At 38.5% G+C, this 21,423-nt stretch overlaps 1 protein-coding gene across 9 annotated transcripts in view; it reads right to left on the bottom strand.

Moving 5' to 3' along the window:
- ANO4 (anoctamin 4) overlaps positions 1-21,423 on the bottom strand; it is a 221,767-nt gene that overhangs the window by 145,621 nt on the left and 54,723 nt on the right. The window lies entirely within an intron of this gene.

Below are 21,423 nucleotides of genomic sequence, written 5' to 3'. Positions count from 1 at the left end.
TATTTTTACCTAAAAATGAAAGAAAAATATATTAATGGAAGAAAGAACTGATGGACAAAAACAGCATCTTCCAGAGGTCCAACTGCAGCCAACAGACCAGGTTATATTAGTGAAAGGAAGGAGAGAAGGTAAGGAGGGAATAGCAGTGGTAGCTGGTGCTCAGCAGCAAAAACAGTGTAGCAGAGTCAACTGAAATAGCATCATTGCATGACAAGAGAGAGAAAAGTGCATCCTTAAAGAGTCTTGAAGGCAAAGGTCATCAACAACTCTTTACCTAAGGTATCTTCAGTTTTCTTTTCATGGCTCAAGATGCAATTTCACATGGATGTCTCCATCTATTGACTCCTCAGTACAGTGCTGCATTAAACTTAGGCTTTCCACACAGCTCTGTTACTGCAGGGAGCAGATGAGCGTGCAGCCCTGCTCCTGCAGTGGGAGATGGAAAAGTACCATTTCTACTCTAAAAGAATATACATGTATAATGCTCAACATTACATCATGCAACTTGTACCTGCATAAGCTATCACTCCAGAAATAATAGTAAATGTTGTGCCAGTTCAATACCCAGGCAGTTTATGACTTCCTTATTCACAGTATTGTGAGACAGCTGCATTATTCATTATGTGTTTAATATTTTATTTTTCTAGACAGAAAGATCTGTACAAGCACAATTAAAATTTCTGACATAGACAAAGTTGATTTTAAAACAATCAAAAATTTTTTTTCAAAGACTTGTTTGACCTTAAAGCTACAGTTTAAATGGCAAGAAAGAAAAAACATGCTGCAACTCATGAGGTTCAGTGCCTGGGTGTCATCCATTTTACCTTGAATGACTACCCAGGAAAGACTTTACTTGAGCTGCTACTACACCAGTCATAGTAAACAAAAAATATTCTAAGTTATAGCAAATGAATTTAAAAAGTTAAACAAATGATCATGAAGACAATGAAACAAATCACCAATATAAAATGGCAGAACACACAAATAGGCACTATTGCTGCTTTATCTTTACCAACCATAAAGTTTAATAAATCCTTAAGCTTCATATTTACCTATTATAGCATCTAGGGGAAAAACTGTTAACTGCATGACACCAGAATTACAAGTATAAAATAAATGAATGTTGGATAGGAAACAGGCATCACCTCTACCCCCAGCCTTTAGAGAGACAATGGTGCTCCTAAATCAGTTGTATAACAGCACGTGTCATTTTGCTTTTTCATACAGAGAAAGATCACACCTATCAGTAACTCCCTGTTCCCCAAAGAAAGTTCAGTTTGGTTTCAATGTACAAGAAGTCCCAGAGAACTGTATTTTGCAGCATACTGTTTAAAACACAAAAACCCTTTTTGCTGAGCAAGGAAAAAAATAGAGTTCAAAGTTCAAACAGTTAAACTGCTACAAGTGTCTCAAGATTTTTGTCTGTTATAAAGAGTTAAGTTCACTCTTTTGCACATTAACTTTTATGGAGAAAGCAAATAGGGAATAGTTAGAGGTTTCATCTATATTCACTCTTGAATAAGAGTTTTTAAGAACCACAGATACAAACCAAATGTTAGAAACTCTATCTTAAAACTTTAGAGATTGATAGTTTCCTCTAATTTCATGCAAATAAACCCAGGATTCCTCAAGATTATTCCAGACAGGTAAGAAAACAAGCTTTTGCCAGATTCAGTTGATAGGGAAAAATATAAATATAAATACAAATATTAATATAAATATAAATAGTAATATAAATATAAATATAAATATAAATATAAATATAAATATAAATATAAATATAAATAACAAGACCAACCATATCCTGAATACTATTCACTGATTTTCATCAAAGAGATTTTGCTCCTAGCACTGAAATCACATACACAGCTTTTGACTCAGTGATAAATATATGCAAATGTATTATCAAAAGGTCATTTCAGGAATGTACATTCATGCAACAGAAGTGAAAGCACATGCTTAAAGAGCACAAGAATTCTGAAGTCTACAAAGCCCCAGAAACTAAAATGTTGAGATCTGTGAAAACCAAGCAGAAATTTGAAATATTAACTCCTCAAAGGCATAAGAGACAGAACATTCTGAGAATTTATTGCTCAGTTTTTTGATATGTCTTGAAGAAATTATGTTTGTCCCAGGAGAGCCTTTTAGAGAGATAATCAGCAACTCCATGCTACTAACACTATGTTTTTGAACTAAGCACACACAGTACTGAGCACACAAGTTGGGCACACAAATGGTAGAATGGAGAGGGAGACACTGGAAGAGAGATAAATCACTCCAGCCAATACTCAGTTTTGCTACTCAGCACCATCACAGACTAACTTCTAAGTTATTGGTTTATCTTTATTTAAAGGTATGAATGTTCATACTGGACTTGAAAAATGCCATGTCACTGTTTAGCTCTTGCCTGCTACCTACAAATTCCATCTGGGAGCAGAGAAGTGGATGGAGGTTTCCATGCAGCTGACGGAAGCTTCTGTTTAGCTCAGAACCAACCAACCAAACAAACAAACTGAAAATCACTGGAACTAACTCACTCCATTAAATGTTTGTGAAAGCTGAGATGAAATTTGTGTCTGTGAGTAAACAAACTGAGAACAGTACTGAAACATCATTCACGTGCTTTGTACTTTTGTTTCTTTCTTTTCACCTCCTGATGTTTCATTTTCTTGAACTAGCATCTTCCGTAGACTATGATTTGTTTCTTGTTTACTCAGCTTCAGGAAGCTGCAAAACAATTTCTTCCTACCTAGGGTGTTTGTGAATGGCTTTGGAAACACCATGGCTTAGGGGGGATATAAACTAGATGGGAACTAGTCTGTACTAATGAGTGAAGCCTGTAACACCCACTCTACTTGAAAGGCAACATCATATCTGCGACAGGCATTGGATTATGCATTAATTCAAAATCACAGCTTGCAGACAAAGCATTTTGAAGGCAGAAAATCCTTAAAGAGGACAGGATTGATGGTTCAGCAAGCAGCATAAGCTGGCAGTGAAGGAGAGGTGAATGAGATACTGATCAGGCCCTACATGCTGGCCTGGGACTCCTGCAAGACTTGGAGATAACCACCACAAACAGCCAGAAGAAAAAGTGGAAGCTATTTCATAGTTCTTCACATAGTGATGTAAGCCTGTTGATATCCTGAAAAGATATAACCAGTGATGATCTGTTCAAGCTTTGCCATTCAATTGAACAAGTACATGAAAAATGAACAAACACATTCTCTGTAACTATCCTCTATTTTTTAATTTGTTCCAAGTTTTACAAATAATAATGCCAAGAAAGCTTTAGTTTAAAACTTAATTTAAGTGGTACTGTTGTCTTTGAAGAGTCCAAGGCACACAGATGGAATTTTTGGAGATTATAAATTAAGTAATCTGGTAACTAAGTGCTAAAATGACTGACTGTTGCCCTTCTGGTCCTTCACTAGGATAGTGTCAGCATTCAGAACAAGCAGGCAATACATGAACATACTGTGGAGAATGCTGGCTGGCAAGGAGAACCAAACTGGCTAATTCTTGATGCTGTGGAAGAGAAGGAACCCATGGAGTTGGAAGCATGGTTTTCATCTAAGCCAAGGCTAAATGAACCAAATAAACCAAACGAAAATGCCCTGGTCTTAGCTGACTCTTCCCCCCAGCAACCTTGCTCAAGCTGCTGATGTTTCCTTTGTGCTCACACTGACATGTTACAACCAGCTTCTCTGCACCAAAAAAAAAAAAGGCACTTCAAGGGAACCTAGCACACTGGAAGTGGGGCATGGGAGGTGGCAGGAGGGAAGCCCCAGGGTCAGATATCAGGAGAGCCAGCCAGAGAAATCCCTTGGCCACCATGGGCAGACATATGTCAGTTCAGATACATGTTGTAAACTCCTTTCTCTTCTTAGAACACATCTGAGGTCCTCTCAGGAGCTTGCTCCCTAGGAAATGAAGGTAAGAAGCAAATGAAGACACAGCTGCCCAATACAACATCCAAAACATGAATACATGGTAAACGTTCTGTACAATTTTTGATCTTACACCAAATGGGAATAAAAAAATGGATATTTTTTGCCTTCCTCTCAGAAAGAGGAGAAGACACGGCATGAGAAATAGATGCTTTCATTACAAACTTGGAAATTCAATGCTATAGGTAGCCTTGGAAACGTAAGGGACTCTTTTAATTAGACAGAAAAGCTTTTCTGGATGTTTCCAGCTGTCAGGAAGGCACTGCAGAGACACAGATCTAAACATCAAGACAGGTTTCCAGATAGTAAGACCAGCTGAGCTATCCTGGGACTGTATCAAAATGATGTGTGCTAGTAGCACAGAACAAAGAGATAAGGCTTTAACTGACAGATCCCAGAAATCAGAAATGAGAAAAGAATTTACTTGGAAAGGTACAAGAACAACACAGCTTTCTCCCTTCACCCAGGGCCTTTCTCGTCATCATGGGGCAGAGTAACATGTCAGTCTTCCCCCTTCCAATGCAGTCCAGTTTTACCTTCCCCATCATTTCCAGATGAGAGTGAGCTGCTGTGTGAATATAGCAAATTCAATGACTCAGTATCCTGCATTACCAGATGAAGCTGCCAGCAATTCAGCTGCTAAATTTGCAGCTTTGCTATGAGATCAATGACCAATTCAGCTCCAGCTGGATGGGGGAGTCACTGCAATGTAATCTCCTGCAGCACTCCTAAGTGACACCATTAGACAGAAGAACTGTGGCCAAGGGTTATTAATATGCCATAGCAGCGATCTGTGACTGCTACATAAATGTATGGCATCTAGTATATCTATGAAAGAGCAGACATTGCTGTTCAGAGCCTTCAGAAGCAGACTCTGGGGACATTTTCCACACTGCATGTCAGAAGTGCAGTGTAAGACAAGGTCGGAGAGTAGTACTGGGAGAGGACTGCACATGATGTTCCCAAGGTGCTGCATGCTCAGAGCTTGAGCAATAAATCATCTGGTTTCCCTCTGTACAGCTCCAAGCTTCCTGAAACACCTGATTATGTTACCCACAGAGGAGTCATTGAAAAAGCAACTGGACTGACCATGATGAAAATGTGCCTCACTGAAACAAACACCAGCCTAGTATGAGGGAGGGAGAAAACCCTCTGGCAGGAGCCTCCACAGACCCATGGACAAAAGCACTGACTACAAATTCCTGTTTAAGAGGAATAATTCCACTTTAGTGCCTGTAAAGTACACAGCAACCCATTTAACCTAAGGCAATAGTATCCACTGCCTGTGGCATTGAGAAATCTTGGCATAATGAAGGTGATAAGCTTCCTCAGTGTTTTTGATGGAGAGGTCTAAAGTATTGTTGACTCTGATTTGTGGCAAACATCAACCAGGGTCTAGAGGTGAAGTGTGAACTAAACCAAGCAACATTTCAGCAAGGAATGCTCTTGTAGGAGAAACTGTGATGAGACAGAGCCAATCCAGGAACATGGTAATAAATTGCATCCAATTCTTAGCAAGTACTTAGAGCAGAATGGGGAAGCTTCCTATCCATCAAACACCCAAGGACATTGGAAATGCTCTACCCAAGTCATCCAAGAAATGCTCAGACTAAGGAGGCAAAAGGACTCAAGTAATGATCGGTTATACCTCCTTATCCTTCATACAGCTTAGCAGATCCTGAGGGTGCTCAAGGCAGCTGGTGAAAGCTGGTGACCGGTGGAGATAGCCCAAGTCTGGGAACAGACATTTGACTGGATAAGTAAAGAAATAAGTAAAACAGTAATCTTAGCATATTACTACAGGATTAATTAATGATTAGTGAAGAGATGGCCCATGAACCAGCCACAACTGCACCACTGAGCATGAGACATAACCACAGCAGCCTTCAAGCAGTCCCAGCAGCCTAGAATACATGATATCACACCTGAAAAAAACAGAAGCAGTTATATAGACTGAAAACAAGATGGTCCCTAATGCTTAATGCTAGTGGAAATACCGAAAAGCACATACTTTCTATGTTGCCACATCAATAAAGCCTCCTGCAATAAATGACTGAAGGATGAAGGCAATTCAGGAATGTTGAAAAGAAGAATTATTATGGGTGCTCCAAAATCATTCACAGGCAATTTTTCTATTTAGGCATACTGCAATGTGCAAATGTAACTCCTTGCACCTCCTGCTGACAGGTGAGAGATGTGGTCCCCATCTGAGTCTGGATTCTATCTGAGGGGAATTCCATATTGTCCCAGCAGAACTGAGGGATGACAGCATGAGATGAACAACACTTCTCATGGAAGGACAGAGAAAAGCAAAGTTGAATATCAGGATACCAGTCCTGGGGCTTGAATGCATGCCTGCCTCATACAGTGGATGCTGAGGAACAGATCAGAGGGGGATTCATCACTCTGGGAGAACACAGAGGAGATCTGTTCACTTTCAGTGATAGGCAGCATGTAATCACAGCAGATGACTCTTCCACATTCTGAGACACAGGCTATACAAATGGCCTGTGATCCTTTCACTAGTATTACTGTACGTAAATGGAAGGTGGCTGGTTTACCATCACATTAAGTTTACCAACACATTAAGTTCAAAAGAAAAGTTAGAATAAACACAGTAAAGCAGTTTGACTTCAGAGAGAAATGTATGCACACATCCTCTTCACCTGGATATTCACCAATTAAAAAGAGCTTAGTTGCAAGGGCAAGACAGGTGGGAAGGCACCAACATCTTTTAAAGTGGGATCACTCTACTGCAACCTCCCCAGCTCTGCAGAGCAGCCCAGCACAAGCCAGAGAAGTGAGGCCACCAGTGGGCTGGGAGGTGTGCCGGGCTGTGAAGCATACACTTCAGGGACAGCCAAGGAGTGCCAGCTGGGCAGACAGACTATCACAGCAAGAGAACAAAGGATGGAGGCCATGACACGCAGATACATCAGTCCAAGTCTTTTGTGTGGACAAAAAAAAAAAAAGCAATGCTCTAAAATGCTGGAACTAGGAGATGGCTCTTAGTGCAGGAAAAAGATGGAGATGAAAGGAAAGACAACTGCAAAGTAGCTGCATAGGCTGTAGCATATATGCATCAGGTAAAACTAGAGCCAGCTCATCTGACACAGGCAATTTAAACCCACAAAGGGCCAGTGGGAAGCTGCAACCCAGTAGACAAACTCAAATACAAGAGAAGGAATGTTACCACCTCCTGTAATGACAGGAGCTAGAACGGGGAGGTTAGTGAGAGGTTCTTTAGAGGAATACGAAACCTACCAGGTAGAATGGGCTGATAGGAAAGGCACTAACAACCTCTGGCCTCAAAAAAGAGAGAAAACATTTGCAAAAATAAATACTGCCTTGCAATGACAAAAACAAAAATGGAAACCTGTAGCAACTTGCACAATGCTTGGAGGGAGGAATAGGTCTTGCAGAGAACACAGGTTGAGTAACAATCAGTCTTAATGTGTCTCCATAGCTAGCACTGCAGCTATACTTACAGCACCTCTGCAAATAGCTAATTCAGATGCCCGCTGTTACATGACTCATGAAACATAGTGATTTTCCTTTTCTTGCTGAAAAAAAAACAAAAAAAAAAAAAAAACAAAAAAAAAGAAAAAAGATTAAAACATTATTTCTATATATTCTCAATACAAGGAATAGTGAAGTCATTAACAAAAAAAAAAGTGAGCTCAAGGTTTCAAAAACATTTTTTATTTTCCCTCCTGAGTTCCACTTTTGTTATCATTCACTCTTAATTCTGTCTAGTTTTAACTTTTCTTCTCCAGGCTTTTCATAAAATAAAAGTTTTCCTGCCCTGCTTTTTTTTTTTTTTTTTTTGGTTGCTAATGTATTATAAGATAATAAAAAGTATGTATGCAGCCTTAAACTTTTGTCATGCATCTATCAGTTCTGGAGCTACAATGATTTTATACTAAATAAAACAACTTGCAATGTATAATGACAGAGAGAGTAATAACTTTTCTCATATTAAGCGTTTATTCATTTTAATGATACTGCACAATCCTGCAATACTACATAGAAAATACAATAATAAAAAACAAAACAAAACAAAACAAAAAACCACAAAGGTGAATATCTGATAATGTGTCTCACTTAAATATCTGCCTGTGAAAGTCACCCACCTTCAAAGCTGAAAGGGGGAGGTTCCCTTCCCCACAAATACAGGGAAGCCTCAAAAAAAGCAAAATCCTTGGCTATGATGACATATGTTTTGTTAAGAAATTTCACTTGTAGTCTGAGAGTTTATTAATCATTTTTCATTCCTGAAGAGTCATTTTTCCTCAGCAGAGTTATGCCATAAGCAATGTCACATTGTAATAGATCACGTAGTACCACTGACACTCTGTAATTTGCTCTGTATGCAGACATTTATGGTTTCGTACTGACCTACTTCATGCTAATGGTATAATAATGTCAAACCATGTTTTTTACAAAGAAAAAAGAAAGTGATAAATCACAGGCAAATGGCCACTGTGGCAAGTAGTCACATTTCCCAGAAAAGGACCTGGTTTTGCTGTTAATGATTCCCCCTCCTGTTAACCAGCTCAGTCACAAGTAATACGGTTTAAAAAGTGAAGTTGTTTGTGTCACTCTGGGAGCTCGTTAACCACTCCCAACACAAAAAAAAAAAAAGAGCTGTCACATGTATCAGAGACATTGCATTGAATTGGTGACAATGCTGTGCAGCCCTGGCTCCAGATTGATGCCATCATCCCTAATGTGATGCTGGGCTGGGCCAGGGCAGGGCCAAAACCCTCCCAAAATGGTGAGAGATGGGATCTGCTGCTCTGAGAATGGCAGAGTGAAGTAACACCTCATTTCTGAGAAGAATTCTTAACCTCAAGTCTTGCTACTTTATCTCCCTCTGCCTCACCAGCAGTGGCCAGGCTGCCTTTCCAGGCTGCAGGCATCAACACCAAAAGAACAAAGCTGTTTGCTCTCTCCCGTGGCTCTCAGCAGATGCCAGGAGTACCTCTGCCAGGAGCCAGCACTGCCTTTTGGCACTTGGACTCCATCTTTGCTAAATTTCAGCCCACCCTGCATCATCTCTGGGGCTGCTTAGGCTTTTTCAGCAGCTGGAGGAACTTGGAGGAGCTTGCCCCTTCTTCCCCACCCAATCTCATTGGTCCCTCAAAGACTTAACTTCTTTCTAAAAAGATCCCCACTTACTTACACTTACTCTCCATCTCCTTTCTGTTCCCTTAAACCATACTTTTCTCCATTTCCTCTATCTTTGATCTTTTAATTAATCTGCTTTCATTTGTTCAACTGCAGCACAATTCCTTTGCAGCACTATTTTCTGTACTGTACATTGCTTCAGTTATCTTATAATTCTCTAAAGCCTTCTGGAGATGGCTTATTTACAAGGCATCATATAATTATAGAAAGCATTTTAGATTACACTGGAAATGAAGTTGTCATTGTGAAAGCAGCAGTGAAATACACTGTGGATTTAATCCACTGTTTTAGTCTTATACCAAGGTACAAACAAAACCTAACTGCCAAAAATATGAATGCAGGTTTCATAGTAAAAAGAATTTACTCCCAAACAAAACAAAAACATCCTCATGTAATTGCACCACTTGCAATTGCATCCATTATTATCTATTAATTACATTTTAAAATCAGTATTCAGAAAAAATGCTCCAGCAGGTGGTAAACTGTATGCCATTCACAAATATTCCAGTATGCCAAATGATAGTTAGGTATAGTGTTTAATGAAAGCAAATGCTTACTTCTGCTCTAACAGCTGGGAAATAGCACTGTTGGGACTGGTGTAACATAGGACTGAGGTCTGTTCTCCAGTCTGCATGGTGGCACGCAGTGACAGCGCAATCTTGGAATGCAGGAAAATCGTTTCGTAATGAATCCATGCAAAATGTTTCTATCTCAGGCTGCAGCAGAAAGCAAGGAAGATCAGAAACTGCTACTATTTTCTTTCCAGTGTGTTTCAGGATGCTGTTGGCTAGAGTCAGAAAACTTCTAACACCAGAATGTGTTCCTCCACAATCACAAAGATATAGAAAAAAAAGGTGAATATTGTATTCATTTGTGGATTTCAGCTGCAGGATGCCAGGAATTCCGTGACAATGCTGTCACTCTGGTTACTTGCTGATAGTTTACACTGGTTGAAAGATATAAATGAGGATTTAACCAGTACTTTTTTGGTTAGGATTCTACAACAGCTAAATGGTTTACACCTTCAGGTTTCTGTATATTGCACACCAATTTGCATCTGGGTTTACCTAATGCATCAGTTATTCTAAAAGGCCAGATTTATCCAATTCAGTGCAGAGTACTCATTTAAATATCAACTTCTTCCTAACATTTTAAAAGCAAAGGTTCCTCTGCTATCCTCATAGTAAAGGTAAAATTCTTATTTAAAAAGCAAAAGAAATAATAACCCAGGAAAATCTTGCTTTAAAGTACTTTCAAAGGAGTCGACTAATTATAGTCAGGTTAACACATTGCATCTTGTAAATAATTCAAATTATTTCTCCCACCACATACCTAGTTTTGGGTCTATCTTCTTAGAATTTCATCTACTACCATGCTGTCCATTAACGTTATTTTGTTGCGTCCCACTAGGGATTTGCAGTTTTTTTCTAGCTTTGCTTTGCCTAAATAGTTCTTTATTGTCTGCCAGTGTTGCTGCACCAAACAACAGGAAATAACATTTTGTATGTTCGTCATACAAAAAGACTTTCAATTTTCTCTCCCAACTGTAGTTTTGCTCTCTTTCATGCTTCCTGGGTGCATACAACAGCCTCTGTCATCCACTTATGACTACGTTCCTCTTGCCTTGCACCTTTTACTTTACCCTAAACTACCTTGGAAAGATATCTTTTTAGTTTGCCCTTTTACTGTGAACTGTCCTTCTTACCTAGAAAAGCAATTCTGGATTGACAAAGCATCAGTTTCAAATTTCAGTGGTTTTAATTCATGGCTTCTGCTCTGTGCTCTCATCCCTGCCTTCTCTGCTCAGCTCATTCCTGGGGGCCAAAACTGCACCTCCCTTATTTGTCAGAGAAATGCCATGGCATTCTCTGGCATTGCAGGAAGAAACCATTTAGGTGTCTTACAACCATCTAAAATGTTTCACATACGTTGCTTAAACTAGTGACATTTCAGATATTATAATGTTACAAACACTAGTACCAGACATTTCCCTGACTGCAAGACTCCAAGGAACTCCAACCACAATGTATTTGATTCAGCAGTCATCTTCAAACAACTGGACATGTTGGAGATGGAACACTTGGCCTCCAGAGAAAACCTGCACTACTGACATTTCTTTAAATGAAAGCAATAAAAAGCCAGCTGGTTAAAAAAAAAAAAAAAAAAAAAAAAAAAAAGAGAGAGAGAGAGAGAAAATTGACTAAAGAATAAAAAACATCTACTAAAATGACTGTCCTACCCATAGGAGATCAATCAGAAAACCAAACCAAAGGAAATGTGCAGAACAAGGATTTTTCTCCCTTCTCATACTGTGTATGTGTGTGTAAAAATATACATATTTATATATTTAACATATATTTATTTTAAAAATATATTTATATATATATATATTTATATATCATCATGACTATTACAAGAGTAATACTCATACTTGCCATCTCTGCAAAATAAATTATAATGATATTCTAAGTCTAACAGCTTTAACAGTCCTGATTTCCCTTGGGAAATATTACAGGATTCCCTCTTGCAATTTGTTTGAAAAAAAAAAAAAAAGAAAAGAAAAGAAAAAAAAAAAAAGGAAATTTAATGACAAGGAAGGTATAGCAACACTTTGGAATGAAACTACGCAGGATAAAAGATTACCTCTGAGGTTGTTAACTTGTATTGTACTTGGTCAAGCAGCCTGATTTGAATGCCAGAGGTGCTTTCAATTAAAGAGTGTTGAGTAACCAGATGAAATAAAAGTAAATTCAAGGCAGAGAAACATGCAATGTATAGCTAAACTTACCTAAACTAATAAAATGTAAAAAGGCTGAGTGGAGCCAGGGCAGCAAGTGAACAAGCAAGTGAACAAGTGAATAAAGTCAAGCTGCAACTCAGCTGTTGCCCTGCAGGGTTAGGAGAGATGTGTAGCAGCGTGCTGAAGTGGAGCATCTGCTGTGGGGCAGAACAGCAACACTCTGGGCCACAGGTAATGGAGATAAATAACACACAGTATGCCAAAACCACAAAACTGAAAAAGGGCATTTAGAAGCACCACCATGCAAACTCTTGTCAAGATTTCATGCTTCTTTAGCATCCGCACTTCACTCACAATCTATTAAAAGCACAACAGCAATCTAATATTAGCATATTCTGACAATCTAGAGCCTAGGTAAATCTTTATATCTTTTACTTCAAACTTAATCTTTCACTCTCAACACACAGTTTTTCTTTTGATGGTCAAAGAATATCAGTGATTTATTTTGTAATTCTCTTTATTGCTTTTCTAATGGTCAGCCAGTTAGCAACTAAACTGAAGAATCAGATATATTCCATTACCAAAAAAAGATAGCGCACTATTCGTATTGAAAACACATTTTCTTCTGTTTGTTTCATGTGTGAGGAAAGCATGAAAGAGATCAGCTCTTTTACATCTTCTGTTTATAGCAAATTCCCTAAATACACTGACTTTTAATTTTGTTTGTAGTCATACTATGTTATGTATTTCTTATTTTTGTTGTATAAATGTGGAAAAGCTTTCTTCTCTTTAAGATAAACTGAAGGAAATATACCTATCTAAACACTATCAGAGGTGAAGGAGATAAAAGGTATAAAATGTCAGGAAATGAACTCATAAATACCAACTTCAGTATAAAATGACTAAGCCTCGGAAAGTCTCATGGATATCTGGTTCCTGTCCTACCTCAATGGCAAACATTATTTGTCTGCATTACATTTTTTTCATTACAATTTGTTCACTCAGTGCTTTATTTTACTGTACTTGGTATCAATGTGATGTGGGCTGCAAAGTCCCCAATCACATCACCAGTGACACTACTCACACATGTGGAGCAGTTGAACACTCACCTAGTATATTTATGGGAACTTGATGGAAATATCCAAAGCACTCAAATGACATTGTGATATCTCGCAGCATGCATGTCATGACTCTCAGTAAAGGCACAAAAATCTTATTTTTCTTTTCTGTTCTCCGTGAAAGTCTAGGTTGGTCTGGCTGGATTCCAAATTGTCATTGCAAAGATTCTATCTTAATAAATCCATGTTTTCCTAGCACAAGACACAGACAATTACTGTTATTATATAGTAATCTATTATTTGGTTACTGTCTTATTATATAGTAACCTTTTATTATTATTATTTGGTTAAAGTCATCGTAGCCTTTGGCCCTTACCTGAAAAAGAAATACAAAATTTTATGTCCTTTAGTGTTTTGTTTGATTATAGATGTAGAATTTGAAGTGACAAAATAAAAAGCCACTTATTTGGTACTAAAGCATCAGGGAGAAGAGATCATTTTTTATATGACATCCCTTCTCAAGCACATCTTTTTCTCTAGCACAATTGTAGCTACTGTAAATAGAATAAAAATGACTATTCCCAAGTCCTTTACAACAAAGTTCAAATTTCCTTGTGAAAAGTACTGTTACCTGGAAGCTATGAAACATGATGAACTGATGGAGCCTTCTTCAGTCATCAAGTGCCTCAGAGAGGAAGATTCATTTTAGTTTGACTGGAGTGATTTTTGACTACATAATTACCACCTGGATTGCCTTTAGCATGATTTTGCTATACAGTTCTTAAAAATGTCAGTGCACTGCTTATCTAATTCTACGTGTGTTACAAAACTTTCCTTCAGATTCACAATAGCAAGCCAGAGTTAATAGCAGATAGTGAGCCTATACAGCAGCTGAAGCAGGGAAGAGATGGCAAGCAAGCTCACCTTTTTTTCTCAGCGCAGATTTGAATTAAAATGTCATCACAAGTTCATTGCACTATGTTTTATGTCATTTACCACCTTACTTCTTTATAATCTTTCCCCCTTCTAGTTTAAAGCACACAAGTATTGTTAATCATTTTGCTTAAACCAATTCAGTTTTACTGCGGATACACTATAACTGGGTTTTATGGGATGATGAACTTTTTGAAATTGATCCGTTAAAACATGGCCACTCCAACCCATATGAGCCCTTTTGAAACACAAGTGATATTTGCTTAAAATACAGAGGATTGTTGTATGGTGTTTTAGCAGCAAGGTGTAAGTGACTGTGAGTAGAGTCAGGCTGCCACTGAGATGTTCCACTATAGCTATTCAGGAAGACACAGTTTCTTAGTTCGCAGCTGTTCTCATGTAGCAAGAGACATTTAAGAAGTGAGACATAAGAAAGATAAATCTCATTATCTGAAATGAGGTTACTTAGTAACTGGGATTCTTTTAAAGTATTACCTGGAGACATTTATCTTAAAGCAGTCTCACACGTGGCCTTGTGAATCTGAAATATTGGCAGGAATTAAAGCCCTAATCCCAACAGGAATAAAGCATCACAAGGACTGCAGGCATGCAAGTTCACTTAGCCCAGAGCCTGGCAGCTTGTCTGGCCTCAAAAGGTAAGAGCCTAGACTGATGTACAGTAGCTCTGCAGTACTGTAGAAGGTGGTCTGAGACCTTGTAAGGTAATGCCTACAATGACATTAGAAAGGTGTCCAAAATCTGGTGCCATAATGTCCCTGATAGCTCTTTTACCCTCTGCATTGGGAGACCAAAGCCATGAGGACACAAGGCAGTTTAACCCACATTGAAGCTTCCAGAATTGATCACACAGCCCCTCTACTCTGCCCCAGGCATCCTCTTCCACTGTTCAACTTTCCTCACAATTAGGAGGTTATCTGTAACATTTAGAGCTCCTCTGCTGTAAGTTGAGGTTTTTACTCCTTGATCTACTCACTGTAGACAGGTTATTTTCTGGTCTGCCACCACCTTTAACAGGACATAACCAAAGGGACAAGCACACACACACTGTATCTGTTCTCCTCTGGGCTGAGCATCAGATGCATTTTGGGTGTACTCCTGGAGACCTTGCCTTCCAGGTCTTTAATGCCCTTTAAGATCTACACCAAAAGTTCTTTCTCCAGCTTTTACATCTACTCCTAGTACACACTGTGCCCCAAACTAGATAAAATACTGCAGTTGTGATCTTCCTTGCACCAGCAACAGAAGGTTTTCTCCAGGTATCTTCCAGAGAACTATCCTCTTCCTACATCCCCATATGTTGGCAGTTTCCCAACAGTACAAAATTATTGACTCATAATCACTTTTTGTGTTATTGTAACCTCCCTACCCCTGGATCTTTTTTCCAGAAAATGGCTGTTTCTTGTTCCCGATCCTCCACAGCTGCAGTTATTTTTTCTGCCTCAATGCAGTCACCCTGACTGAATAGAATCCCATTTTTTTCAGACAACTTTTCCATTTTACTGTGATCATTTTGAGCTTGACTCCTGCTCTTTGACATGTCTGCACTCCTGATGGGTTTGTGTCATGTGTAAATGTTCTCATAGTATAGCATATTCTATCACCCCAGTTTCTAACATATTATTGTTCAATACCAAACACCAGATGGGCTTCCTAAAAAGCCCCATTTGAAGCATCCTGTAAGGGTAACAGGTTTAATATCTACTCTGTCTGCTTTATTTTTTTTTTCTTTTCTTTTTTTTTTTTCCCCAGAACAATGAGGCACCCACACTATAAGAGCTTCATAAGTATCAGGCTTCAGTAGTTTGCCAATGAGAACATCATGAAAGACTTTGTCAAAAAGCATTACCGGAGCCAAGAAGTACATCAGCTACTATTTCTCCCATATCCAGAGATCTTGTTACTCTGTCACAGAAGAAAATCAAATGGTTTTCACACCATGTCTTCTTGACAATCTGAAAGCTGCTGCTCTTCTCCTTGTTATCTTCTACATATGAATCAAAAGCTTATTTGTTTAGTGGCTTTTCCCAGGATTCTCTTCCAGAGATGAATGCCAAACTAACTAGTCAATAATTTCCTGGCTCCTCTTTTTATTTCCTTTGTAAAGGTGCTAGACCTGTATTTTTCTAGTAAAACTGTCCTGTTGTATCTTGATTAACCATAGTTTCTTTCTTATATATTAAGGTCAAATTAAGTCTTTTGCCTGTGCTGTAAGACAGGGAAGCCTTGCCGGTATTCTCTTTCCCTCTCATTACCACAAATAGGTCTTTTTAAGTCAGTTTCTCCTTTTTCTGTTCCTTCTGCCTTTGAAAATGTCTCTCTCCTACTTGATTAAAATGTAACCTCTTTATAGTGGGATTCTTCACTGGAAGGCATGCTTGGTTTGAAATGTTTGATACCAGCAGCGGCTGCTAGACCTGGCTGCAGGGCTGGTGGGATGATGCTGTGGCTGCATATATCCAGATATTCAATTATTATGGTCCTTTAGTCTGGCTTAGCACTGGTTTAGTCAGAGGTGTTTTTACTTAATTCACCCAAGTTTTACACATAATCCCTGCCCTAGGGGTGCCAGAATATTGGGAGTCTACGATTCTGTGTGACAGGTGAAAAAGAGATGTATGGTTTCCTTTGCATAAACATTTTATCCTCCACTTTTTATATGATGACCTCTGTTTGGGAATGTTTGTGGGTGGAAACATGTATAAAGATTATCTTTGTTCCACTTGAGAAGGGTGCACTGCTCTGACGCTGAAGTGAATGAGGCAACACTGAAGTGTATCAGCTATGCCAAAACACAGTACTGACACGTCTTCAAATATTTTCTATTTGTTTCATGAGGCTTTAATTACTGAATTTGACTTAAATTTGCAAATCAGTTCAATCAACCTACAATTATATATGTTATTGTTTATGTGGGGGCAAATAAACACTGAAATGTTTGCTATATGCCACTTTGTTTTCTGTGTCAAAACACAATTTTATCACTTTGTCTTTGAATTAATTCTGCTTTTTATAAGGCTTTGTATCTTGGAAAAACGTGGATAGTTTTTCATCAAAACGGCGAAGATATACCACCCCGTTGAAAAATACCTGCTGTAAAGCAATGATTTGCTTCAGCTACTGAACAGAATGATATAATAACTAGATCTTACTAACATTAGCAGAACAAATTTCTATAATGCTATAAAAAAACTAAAATGCTTTAACAGAAATTTCAGAGAGTCAAAACCATCTGGCAACAGAAACACCAAATCTCTGGTGTTTTTTATTTGTTTTTGTCTTTGTTTTTATAATCTGCCCTTTTTCTTGGCCCTCACTTTTTTTCTGCCACTCAGATGCCACAAAACAAAAAACCTAACTGCTCAGACTTTGTACAGATGAGTTTTATCCAGAGAAGCAGCTGTTCAGTGCTGGCTCTGATACTTATTCATCTGGAGTTTTCTCCAGCAAAATTTCAGGGCACCAGGCTAGCACTGTTCTGTCGATGCTAACAGAAAAGACAGCTGCTGTAAAAGACACGTCTTTTTTCCTTAATATAAAAAACTATAGGGCTTAAGTAACTACAAGAGAATGAGAGAGATAAGCAGGGAAACATCAAGGTTATCAGTAGAGCACACAAAGCACTAATCCTAGGTTTGACCTGAATTTTCCTAGTAAATGTTGGATTAGCTCAGATACTTTGCATTAATCTTTTCCATCAGACATTTTAATTCTGTGTTTCAAAAATGGCTGGTTTTGCACAGCTTCCCTCCCAAGCCATTTTCATCCTCATTACATTATATTAATTTGAAATTATACAAATAAACTGCCAAAGAGATAATGGTCTTCCCTATTTATTTTACTTCTCACTCACTAAGCTGTAATCTTTTTGTCTTCTGCAATGTCATATATAACCATATATTTATTTATATCCAAGCTGTTTCACAGAATAGATTCATTTTCCTCCTGACTTCATATACACACACTCTGCAGCACATGGCTCATTTAACTAGAAAGGCTGACTACTATAATTACAAGTTTTCAGGATTATGTGGAAAACAAAACAAATCAAATCAAAACAAAACAAAAAAAAAACCTTTTTGGATAGTTACAAATAATCCAATCAGTTCTAAATATTTCCCAAATATTTCCTTAGGACAGCTTGTAGGAGAACCAATTGTTTTCTGTCAGTTCATGAATGAAATACAGAAAATGTTCTTCTTGCAGAATAAGGGGTAGACTTCAGCAGTGCTCAGCTCTGTTGTCAAACATCTCTGGTCATAGTATGACAAGTTTATTCTGAACCTTACATGCCTTATATTGATCACTAAGCTGGAATGCCATGGATAATTCCTTGGTATGGGGTTTGGGGGCCGTAAAACTAAAACTGAATGGGGAAAGAAAAAGACTGTTACTGTATGAAACTTGCTACACATGAAAGGAATAACAGATATGATTTAATAGCAATGTGATTACTGTAGTGATGGACTAAGAATATAACATTGTTACATACACATTTCTTCCAGAAAAAAGAGAGAAAACAATTGATCAAGATGATACATACTGTACTAACACTACAACAAAATTCAAACTTCTGAGCTTAGGAAACTGGAGTCTCTGAGATAGGATGTTACGTTTCAACATCCACACCTGCACAAAAGATATTTGGGAAATCCAGTCTTCAAAAAAGCAGAGAAAGTATTTGCAGAAGTTGTTAAATTTCAAATACAAATTTTCAAGAGAGAGAGAGAGAGAATGAAATAAGCAGATGATGCAGGCATTAATAGAGACATCAGCAATGCTGGCTTTCCCTGGGTTATCTCTTAGATAACCAGTGGCCTTTTCCTGCAATCGCTCTTCTGCCTCACTAAAATGCCACTACATCTCAGAAAGCCCCAACAGCACAAAGTTTAAGTAGCAAGGTAACATGCTGTTCTTGAAATTAGGGGAGCAGAGGAATAAGGTACTAATTAAACTGTCTTTCCATTGTTGTTTGGCCCTCTTGATGCCATTAGCTTTTATTTTGCTATGGAGCAGAAATGAGAAGGAGCTCTGCTGTATTCAAATGAATTATGGTAAATTATGGTGCCACTGCTTTACATCAAAAAAGATGAATATATTCATGTTCTAAATAAATATTTAAAGAGTTTCTAGCTTCCAGTATATTCTAATTATTGCTGGTTTTCTTCAATCCTGCATTAAATATATGATCTGCTCAGAGCATACAGTAGGGTCACTGGGGATTCAGAAACACTATACTAAACAGATAAGTAGTATCAAAATATAAGAATTTCTAGTGTGTTAAGAAAGAACTTCTTTCCACCAGCACGTCTATACCACATATGTATTCAATACCAACAAACAGCACAAGTATTCTTCGTGCTTGTTTATAGCTTGTATACAGTTTTAACCTCAACCCTCTCTTTCTTCGTGCATTTTTTTTTTTTCCATTTTTTTTTTCCTGGATAAAACAGACAAATAAAAATAAAGAATTGTTGTAAGACCACAGCATTTGAAAAGGTGTTTTGGAGGAGTGCAACAAATAAGTTGACAGGCAAAACAAAATGTAGAGAAAAACAAAGGCCACCTTTGACCCACTTAGTCAGCCCCCACCGTGACCTGTGTGGACAAGAGCCTCAGACCTGCCGAGGTGGTCAGCAGAGCTGTGTGCTTTCAGCCCTCTTGCAGCAAAATGCTGAGCCCACCCCAGGGTCTGATGCACTGCCCTTGCCTCCAGGGGTGTCTGGGAACCTGCATCAGTGGCATCAGCAGCACCAGTAACTGTCCACCTCACATCCACTGCTGACAACAGCTGCCACGCTTGGATCCTCACAGTCTCTACCTGAAAACAATTTTGGTGCTAAGAGGCAAGACTTTCAGAAAGCAGTCCTTGAGCATTGAGGGCTAAGGAAGTGTGCTATCCCCAGCTACTTCTGCCTTTGTCTCCTGTTCTTGGATGTTGGGTCAGCTCTCTCGGGTAAGAGCAACCAACAACAAAGCACATAATGAATATTTGGTTCAAAAAGCAGCAGGCATTTGCCAGCATGCCTAGTCCTGAAATATCTCACTGATGGAACAGACCAACATATTTAAAAAAACAAACAAACAAACAAACAAAAACATTTTCTTGCTCTTAATTTACAGCTTGTTTAAGTGAGGAACCTCAGCACATTCAAGCTTCATTACTATAGGCACACAGCTCAAACCTTCATCTGCCACACCAATTCCTGAAACTGACAGCAGAGTTGCAAAGCCAACCAAAAATATTTCCAGCAGGATTCCTAGTCTGGGAAAGGAACTGGTATTGTTTTTACCTTACATGCTGCAAACTAGACAGTAGGTACCTAAAACTGTTCCAGTGGCCACACTATTTGCATTGGAGACAATGACCCATTTCCTTTGGCTTCTTCTCCATAGGCCACTATGACTGCAGCCTGATGGACATGTCTTGCGTGTACTCATACAAAAGATTTTTCTTTCCTAAAAGCTGACTCAGTTTAAAACCTACAGGAATCATAATGCCCTGAGTAACACATTCCAGCACGCTAATCCCCTATGGCAGTGCCTTCCCACACCGAGCAGGGTACAAGGAGCCTCACAACACAACAAGCACCTCAACAAAAGGCAGAAACCCAGAGCTCCCCTTCACAGCATCAGACGGAAAGGTTCTACATGCTACCTCCCATCATGTTCAGCTTTGGAAGAAGCTTGGTCCTGCAAACTTGTAAACATGTGAGTAATGTCCCCTAATATAAAAGCAGAGGAAATATTCACATGAATAGGGAATTGCAATGACAAGCCCATTATTTACCAGAGCACACAGCTAGTAACAAAACTGGTCACTTTACACTCATCAGGCCCTTAGGCACTGTGCTTGTTGTTACTTTTTTTTTTTTTTTTCCAATTCATAGACTAAATTTCTTTGAATCACTTAAGTTTGGAGATCAATTAAATAATAAAAATGTTCTGTTTGCAAAATTCCAGTCCATTGCCCTCACACAATGCAAAGAACCAGATGGGAATTTGCCTGGCTGCTAAGGAGTCTGTAGTTGTTATTTTGCTCTCACTTTAAAAACAAAACAAAACAAAACAAACAAAACAAAACAAAACAAAACAAACAAAAAAAAAAACTGTGAACTTTAGGGCAAGTTTTTGCCAAGGGTAATTTTCAGACTGCAAGACTGGTCTCAGAAAGGCCCACAGTACAGAACTAGATGTCTCTTGCAGAAATCTGTGGAAACCTCTAAGTGCTTCGTTCTTTTGAGAAGCAGATGATTTACTTTATCTCCAAAGATACAGACCTGGGAGCCCCACTTTTCTAAAATGCTGTCTCAACCGAATAAAGGAAAGTCAACTCTGTTGTTTTCAAAGGCATGTATGAACATCTATCCACTTGTTCTTCAATCTCTAGTCTTTACAGTACTAAAATAATTACCAGTGAACTAATAGAAAAATGCAATGGTATGATGCTGCCACTTGTGTGGGAAGTACAAAAGAAAACAAATACTTTCAAATCAGTATTTAGCATATGGCATTTGTTGACCAGAGTGTCATC

The sequence above is a fragment of the Aythya ferina genome, assembly GCF_964211825.1.
Source record: "Aythya ferina genome assembly, chromosome: 1".
Classification (NCBI taxonomy): domain Eukaryota; kingdom Metazoa; phylum Chordata; class Aves; order Anseriformes; family Anatidae; genus Aythya; species Aythya ferina.
The sequence above is the reverse complement of the archived record's forward strand: the minus strand, read 5'-3'. Positions and strand labels throughout refer to the sequence as shown.